Source organism: Astatotilapia calliptera, chromosome 3 (genome assembly GCF_900246225.1).
Source record: "Astatotilapia calliptera chromosome 3, fAstCal1.2, whole genome shotgun sequence".
Lineage (NCBI taxonomy): Eukaryota > Metazoa > Chordata > Actinopteri > Cichliformes > Cichlidae > Astatotilapia > Astatotilapia calliptera.
The window spans coordinates 50,283,214-50,291,108 of NC_039304.1; the positions used below are offsets into that span (position 1 = coordinate 50,283,214).

A 7,895-nucleotide genomic window follows, 5' to 3' on the forward strand; every position below is an offset into this window, starting at 1 on the left:
CATCGGATTGGCAAGAAAAGTTGGCTGACCTTGTGGTCAATTATCAAGATGTCTTTTCTCGCCATCAACTGGACTGTGGTGAGGCTAAGGGCTTTGTACACAGGATTCGACTGACAGATGACAGGCCATTTCATCTCCCCTACAGGCGTGTGCCTCCTGCCGAATACCACAAGGTATATATATATATATATATATATATATATATATATATATATATATATATAAATATGTTGCCTCAATGTTGCCCCCAGAAGGCAACATTGCAGACATAGAGGACAGTTACAAGTACTTGGGGATCCCGCAGGCGAATGGGAACCATGAAGAGGCCGCTAGAAAAGCTGCAACCACCAAGTACCTGCAGAGGGTCAGGCAAGTCCTGAGGAGTCAGCTGAATGGTAAGAACAAGATCCGGGCCATCAACACGTACGCCCTGCCCGTGATCAGGTACCCTGCTGGGGTAATAGGCTGGCCAAAGGAGGAGATAGAAGCCACTGACATAAAGACAAGAAAGCTCCTTACCATGCATGGAGGGTTTCACCCCAAGTCCAGCACCCTGAGGCTGTACGCTAAGCGGAAGGAAGGGGGCCGGGGACTGGTGAGTGTCAGCACCACAGTCCAGGATGAGACAACGAACATCCAAGAATACATTGGGAAGATGGCCCCAACTGACCGAGTGCTCAGTGAATACCTCAGGCAGCAGAAACCCAAGAAAGAGGAGGGAGACGAGGAACCAGCATGGAAGGACAGGCCCCTGCACGGTATGTACCACCGGCAGATAGAGGAGGTGGCTGATATCCAGAAATCCTACCAGTGGCTGGACAAAGCTGGACTGAAAGACAGCACAGAGGCACTAATCATGGCAGCACAAGAACAAGCTCTGAGCACAAGATCCATAGAGGCTGGGGTCTACCACACCAGGCAAGACCCCAGGTGCAGGCTGTGTAAAGATGCCCCAGAGACAATCCAGCACATAACAGCAGGGTGCAAGATGCTAGCAGGCAAGGCATACATGGAACGCCATAACCAAGTGGCCGGCATAGTGTACAGGAACATCTGTGCTGAGTATAACCTGGAAGTCCCGAGGTCAAAATGGGAGATGCCCCCAAGGGTGGTGGAGAATGACCGAGCTAAGATCCTGTGGGACTTCCAGATACAGACGGACAAAATGGTGGTGGCTAACCAACCGGACATAGTGGTGGTAGACAAACAGAAGAAGACGGCCGTAGTGATCGATGTAGCGGTTCCGAATGACAGCAATATCAGGAAGAAGGAACACGAGAAGCTGGAGAAATACCAAGGGCTCAGAGAAGAGCTCGAGAGGATGTGGAGGGTGAAGGTAACGGTGGTCCCCGTGGTAATCGGAGCACTAGGTGCGGTGACTCCCAAGATAGGCGAGTGGCTCCAGCAGATCCCGGGAACAACATCGGAGATCTCTGTCCAGAAGAGCGCAGTCCTGGGAACAGCTAAGATACTGCGCAGGACCCTCAAGCTCCCAGGCCTCTGGTAGAGGACCCGAGCTTGAAGGATAAACCGCCCGCAGGGGCGTGCTGGGTGTGTGTGTAAATATAATATTTATTTATATATTTATTTATATACATCAAGCCATTTCTCTTCTTCTTTTTTCTTTTACTTAGTCGAGTGTTGACTCCAGTCAGACCAGTGTTCCAGTCCAGGTTTTCTCTATGTTTCTATAGGCGGTGCAGACTGTTTTATAAATGAGGGAAGATGAGCGGAGATCTCAGAAGGTTGCAGGAAGTACACCAAGACAACCACTTTGCCAGTTTAGCTGAGATGATCCATTTATCTTCAGAATTCATCCTATGACTCCTCAGCTCACATCTGGTTAATGGACGTGTTTAATGTTGGAGGAACAAATCAATGAATGGGTGGGTATGTGGATTTTCAGAAGCATCGGTCACACACTCACATACTATTGTTTTCAAAAGGTAACATATGCATATGTCTGGTTTTGTGTTAAAGTGTAAGGCCAAAGATATTACAGACCAAATCTAAAAATAATTTTAATCAGCAGTTCGAAAACGCTCTTCACTTAAACAGCAGCCAATCAGAAAAAAGCTGCAAACCACAGGAAGGCTGAGAACTCTGGCCTCCTTCATGATGCTCCGAGGTCTTAGATTTTCAAACCACTTCCTGAGCTCACACTAAATGTCGTTACAGATCGTATGATGATAAAGAGCGTGAGAATTTAGTGGAGTGATACCACAAAGTAGCCTAAATATGATCCACAGAAAAAGTCAGTACATGTCAACACTAAAATACACCAGCTCATGTTATTAGATACATGCAGTGTGATTTCTGGTCATTTCTGTGTTGGGCTGCTTCAGCCACTGTATTTATTTTAGCTGATATTTTTCAGATGAGTTTTAATTTTGTTTTGCTTTGTTTATTTATGTGAATAAAACCCTGGCTGAGATAATACAGCACACATGCCCCATGAAGCATTATTTAAAAAAAACTAAATGTTAGTAAGTGTCACGTGGTTCCTGCAGCTCTATGATCATCTTTCCTGTTCATAAATAACAACAGATATTAAAACACAAGGTACCAAACAGACACACACTTTGTAACACTGTATACACTTTATTATTAGCTCTGTGATGAGAAATCTTGCTGTAGCAGGAGCAGGAAGTAGCTGCTGTGGTTATACGTGCACATCATACAAACATATAAATAGATACTCTAATGTGCTACTGTTGCCCTGTCTATGTAACTAATAAAGTGAAGTTAAAGAGTTTTATACAGATATTAACTGTCCCATGAGGACAAAAAATGATTTTTGATTTTGTGTTACATCAGCAGGATATGAGAACACCCTAAAGACTGAATAGACAAAAGCTGACACATGAACACTGATGTTGTTTGTGTGGGAGTGGGTTTGTGCTGAGATCAGCCTTCTATTGATCTCTGAGCTCAGTACAAACTCCTGTGGTTCATGAGGACTTGGGATCCATGACACTGGTTTCACTGAACTAAAATGTCAAACTTTTCCTTAAAGCTCATTGATTTAACTTGTTGCTATAACAATGTCCACTTGCTCTCTTGCTCCTGCTCTTGCTATTCTTGGTTGCTTGTTAGATGTTGGTCCCCACTGATACAATCCTCTGGCTCATCTGATCCCAAAAAGACTTACAGAGGAAAAAGTAAACAAGAGGGTCCAGACAGATGTTGAAAACTGACACCATGGTGGCCACCTCCTCCAAGTAGAACAATAGTGGACCCGCAGAGCAACTGGTCCACAGAAAAGTGACAGGAAGACGAACCAGATTATAGGGCACAAAACAAACACAGAAGATGCTGACCAGCACCAACATGTTCCTGCGAGACTTCACCAGCTTCTCAGCATTGGAGGAGGCCAGCTGCCTCTGCTGTGCCTGCAACACCCTGCGGGAGGTGCTGTAGTAGAAGAAGACCAGGGATATGAAGCCCAAGAGGAAGATGATGGTGCAGAGGGTGTGGAGGATTTTGAAGAACAGGCTGATTGATACACTGAAGAGGGGCCAACAACGGCTTGGGGTAAACGTCAGAGGTTTCTGGGTGATGAAAAAGACGATGGCGTATGTAATTGATGGAGCCAGGAGACAAACCCAGGTGACCATGGAGATGATGTGTGCAGTTCGCAGTGACTGCAGGACATGAGTTCCTGAAGGATGGACGATCTTCAGATACCTGAAGAGAGAAGACAGAGGAGACAGTAGATAACTTCACGAAGCAGTCACAGTGGTACCAAATTTGCAAAGGTCATTATCAAGTTAAAATGATATGTTTACACTGTTTCCGGGTGTCATGGCGCAGTGAGTGGACGTGTTTGGTGGCTGCTCCTTACAATCAGGAATAGAAAACACTGAAAACTCGTTAACAGACAACTCAACTGAGTAAGGCGAACGTAGTTGGTGAGGAATAAGGCAAAAGGAGGCCAAAATGCCAAGGGGACAGGACAAAGCCGCAAAAACAAATACTAACAATGCAACAGGACAAGCTTGCACGAGCCCCAACAGTATAATTAGCGACTCGGCTGGAGAGCTATTAAAAGCTATCGAGTCATCGAAATCAGAAATGAAACAAGATAACGAAAGGCTGAGAGAAGACAACACGCTACAGCAGGAACTGGGCGGCAAACTCGATAAGATAAAGGATGACATAAAAACTCTGTCGGAGACAGTGGGGGAAGCTGAGGACCGAGTGGGAAATATAAAATGATATGTCTACACCTTGATCAGCAATGCAGGGGTTTTAGCCATTAACACTGTCATGAACTGTAGTGGGAAATCAGTAGAGGTTCCTCACCTGTTGGCAGCGATATAACACATGAATATGATGCTGGCATACATGTTCATGTAGAAGGCAGAAGCTCCAAAGCTGCAGTAGAGCCTTCGAATGATGAGTGACTTGCTACCACAGTGGGCAATGCGCAGTGGCAGAGAGAGGCAGAGCAGGAAGTCAGCAGCTGTCAGGTTCTTCAGTTAGACCATCAAACTGTTTGACGCCTGCTGCTGAGCTTGACCAATGTAAAACTTTAGGATGAAGCCATTGAGGAGTAAACCTACCTGAAGAGACAGAGAGAGGGTGAGGAGATGAGAACCTTGGTACATACAGTGCTTTGAGAAACTTAAAGCAATTTCTAGTACAGCACTGAAGATTAGAAACTTACCAGAAACACCAGACTGTAGACCAGTACAAAGAAAGGGTTGAGTGATGGGACAACTGGATCACAGGTCTGGTTGAACGATGAAGTCATGTTTTTTGAGTCAGCCATGCTTCTTCAGCTGAAAAACAAATCCACTTTATTCTCTCTTTGAATGGATTTACCATCATAGTCTAATTTTATTGTTAAACAAAACAAAGTCAAACTATCCATCCATCCAACTTTATCCGCTTTATCCGAGGCCGGGTCGCGGGGGGAGCAGCCTAAGCAGAGAAGCCCAGACCTCCCTCTCCCCAGCCACCTCCTCCACCTTATCCAGGGGAACACCAAGGCTTTTCCAGGCCAGCCGAGAGATATAATCTCTCCAGCGTGTCCCTGGTCTGCTCCAGGGCCTCCTCCCGGTGGGACATGTCCGGAACACCTCACCCAGGAGGCGCCCAGGAGGCATCCTTGTCAGATGCCCGAACCACCTCAGCTGACTCCTTTCGATGTGGAGGAGCAGCGGCTCTACTCTGAGAACTTCTCACCCTATCTCTAAGGGAGAGGCCGGCCACCCTTCGGAGGAAGCTCATTTCTGCCGCTTGTATCCGCGATCTCGTTCTTTCGGTCACTACCCACAGCTCGTGGCCATAGTTGAGGGTAGGGATGTAGATCGACCGGTAAATTGAGGGCTTCGCTTTTACACTCAGCTCCCTCTTCACCATGACGGATGAGTGCAGCGTTCGCATCACTGCAGCCGCAGCACCAACCCGTCTGTCGATCTCCGGCTCCCTTCTCCCATCACTCGCAAACAAGACCCCGAGATACTTGAACTCCTCCACTTGGGGCAGGAACTCATCCCCGACCCGGAGTGGGTACTCCACCCTTTTCCGGCTGAGAACCATGGCCTCAGATTTGGAGTTTCTGACCTCATTCCCGCTGCTTCACACTTGGCTGCAAAGCATTCCAGTGCGAGCTGGAGGCCCTCACCCGATGAAGCCAACAGAATCACATCATCTGCAAAAAGCAGAGATGAGATTCTGAGTCCACCTAAGTGAAAGCCCACCGCCACATGGCTGCACCTAGAATCAGAATCAGAATCAGAATACTTTATTGATCCCTGGGGGAAATTATTTAAACAGTCCGTGCGTGTAGGAGATATGCCGCGGTCCCGTTCCTTGATAAAAGTAACAGTTCCACGGCCACCAGAAGAACAAAAACTCTCTCAATCCACATGATTGAGTAAGAGATAGAAAACGGAGGAAAATACAAGTCAGAAAAAAAAAGAATACGTAAGAAAAAAAAGCTAAACTAAGAGAAAAGCAGGAGCGACTGTAACAGGCTGGTTGGCGCATGCGCACTGAACTCCTGTCCATAAAAATTATGAACAGAACCGGTAACAAAGGGCAGCCCTGGCGGAGCCCATCATCCACCGGGAACGAGTCCGACTTATGCAAACCAAGCTCTTGCAACGGTTGTATAGGGATTGAATGGCCCATAGCAATGGGCCAGACACCACATTCTCCCGCAACACCTCCCACAGGACACCTCGAAGGACACGGTCGGACTGCCAGTCCACAGGTACTGCCCCTGATCTCCACGCAACATTGCAGAGGCGTGTCAACCAGGACAACCCTACAACGTCCAGGGCCTTCAGGAACTCGGAGCTCTGCCACCAAGGAGTTGTTTAACTGCCTCAGTGACCTCGCCCTGGAAATTGGCGGGTCTTTCCCCTCATCCCCAGACTCTGCTTCCTCCTCGGAAGACGTGTCAGTGGGATTAAGGAGGTCCTCGAAGTATTCCTTCCACCGCCTGACAATTTTCTCAGTCGACGTCAGCAGCACTATACACAGTGCAGGTAGAGCACGGCTATCCCCTCCTGAGACGCCTGATGATTTGCCAGAATCTCTTCGAGGCAGTCCGAAAGTCTTTTTCCATGGCCTCTCCGAACTCCTCCCACATCCGAGTTTTTGCTTCAGCCACTGCCCGAGCCGCATTCCGCTTGGCCTGTCGATACCTGTCGGCTGCCTCCGGAGTACCACAGGCTAACCAAGCCCGATAGGACTCCTTCTTCAGCCTGGTTGCTCCCTTCACCTCTGGTGTCCACCATTTGGTTCGGGGATTACCACCCCTCTCCCTCGGAATGCTGTTGAAGCTCTGCCGGAGGTGTGCGTTGAAGATCTCGCGGACTGGGGCCTCTGCTAGATGTTCCCAGCACACCCTCACTACGTGTTTAGGTGAACCGGGTCCATCCAGCGTCCTCCCCTGCCACCTGATCCAACTCACCACCAGGTGGTGATCAGTTGACAGCTCAGCCCCTCTCTTTACCCGAGTGTCCAGAACATATGGTCGCAGATCTGGTGATACGATTACAAAATCGATCATTGACCTGCGGCTTAGGAGAGTCCTGGTGCCACGTGCCACTTATGGACACTCTTATGTTCGAACAAGGTGTTCGTTATGGCCAAACTGTGATTTGCAAAGAAGTCCAATAACAAAACACCGCTCGGGTTCAGATCAGGGAGGCCGTTCAATCACGCCCCTCCAGGTCTCGCTGTCGTTACCCACGCGGGAGGATGGGCCCATGTCTCCTCTTCGGGCTGTCCTAAGGCCCGGCCATCAGACGCTCGCCCTCGGGCACCCTCCCCGGGTCTGGCTCTAGGGCGGGGCCCCGGTAACCCTATCCCGGGCAGGGTAAACTGTTCCCTCGATGTTCTCTTCATAAGGGTCTTCTGAATCGCTCTTTGTGTGGCCCCTCAACCAGGACCAGTTTGCCATGGGTGACCCTACCACGGGGCAAATAGCCCCCTCACAATTTAGCCTCTGGGATACCTGGGACATACAAACCCCTCCACAACGATAAGGTAGCGATTCACGGAGAGAAAGTCAAACTCATTTTAAATATTCTTTTGAGCTCTACTGCATCTCTCTTTGAGACAGTAATGTTAATACATGGAGCTTTCTTGGGGAGTTTGCTGACAGTTTGACTAAATTCAGTTTACAACAGTTGTCTCAGGTTGCTTTCTATATGATGCACCCTACAGTCTTGCAGCATTAAATTCAGAGTTGAGAGCTTAACATGCAAGTATAGAAATCATTAGTGATGTCATCTTTCATGTACAGTTTATATTTATGGAAGCAAAAATGAATCACTTCCTCTCCCGAGTCTAATCGTAACAATCATTTCAACATGGACTAAGACAATTCTTTACTCTGAGCATTACAAGGTATCATGTATAACAACATATAACTG

At 47.9% G+C, this 7,895-nt stretch overlaps 1 pseudogene; it reads right to left on the reverse strand.

Moving 5' to 3' along the window:
* Positions 1 to 3,025: 3,025 nt before the first annotated feature.
* On the reverse strand, positions 3,026 to 4,774 carry LOC113019711 (P2Y purinoceptor 14-like; annotated as a pseudogene).
* Between the last annotated feature and the right edge of the window lie 3,121 nt (positions 4,775 to 7,895).